Raw genomic sequence first — 366 nt, forward strand, 5'->3', positions numbered from 1 at the left:
TTCGAGCCGCGGAATCGAGCAGCGACAAATCGCAATTGCGGGCGCATTTAAAGACACGTAAGAGCGCAAAACGTGACACTGTACGTCGACCGGTATATATACGGCGCAAAAGGAAAAGAGAAGGAGACAATTAAATTAATTCGGATCGAAGTTATCAAGGTACAAACATATTCTGGCTCTCTCGGAGTATCGATCGACCTTTTACGCCGTATAATTATTACCAGATAGAAATGCACGTATAAATAATTCCCAGGTCATGGGCTCGCAATGACAGCATGGTGCATTATTAACTACTCACTCTCGTAAATGTATTCCCGGGCGCAATAATAAGCGCGATGACGATGATGACGGTTATATATATATATA

This window comes from Trachymyrmex septentrionalis, unplaced genomic scaffold, assembly GCF_001594115.1.
Source record: "Trachymyrmex septentrionalis isolate Tsep2-gDNA-1 unplaced genomic scaffold, Tsep1.0 scaffold74, whole genome shotgun sequence".
Classification (NCBI taxonomy): Eukaryota; Metazoa; Arthropoda; class Insecta; order Hymenoptera; family Formicidae; genus Trachymyrmex; species Trachymyrmex septentrionalis.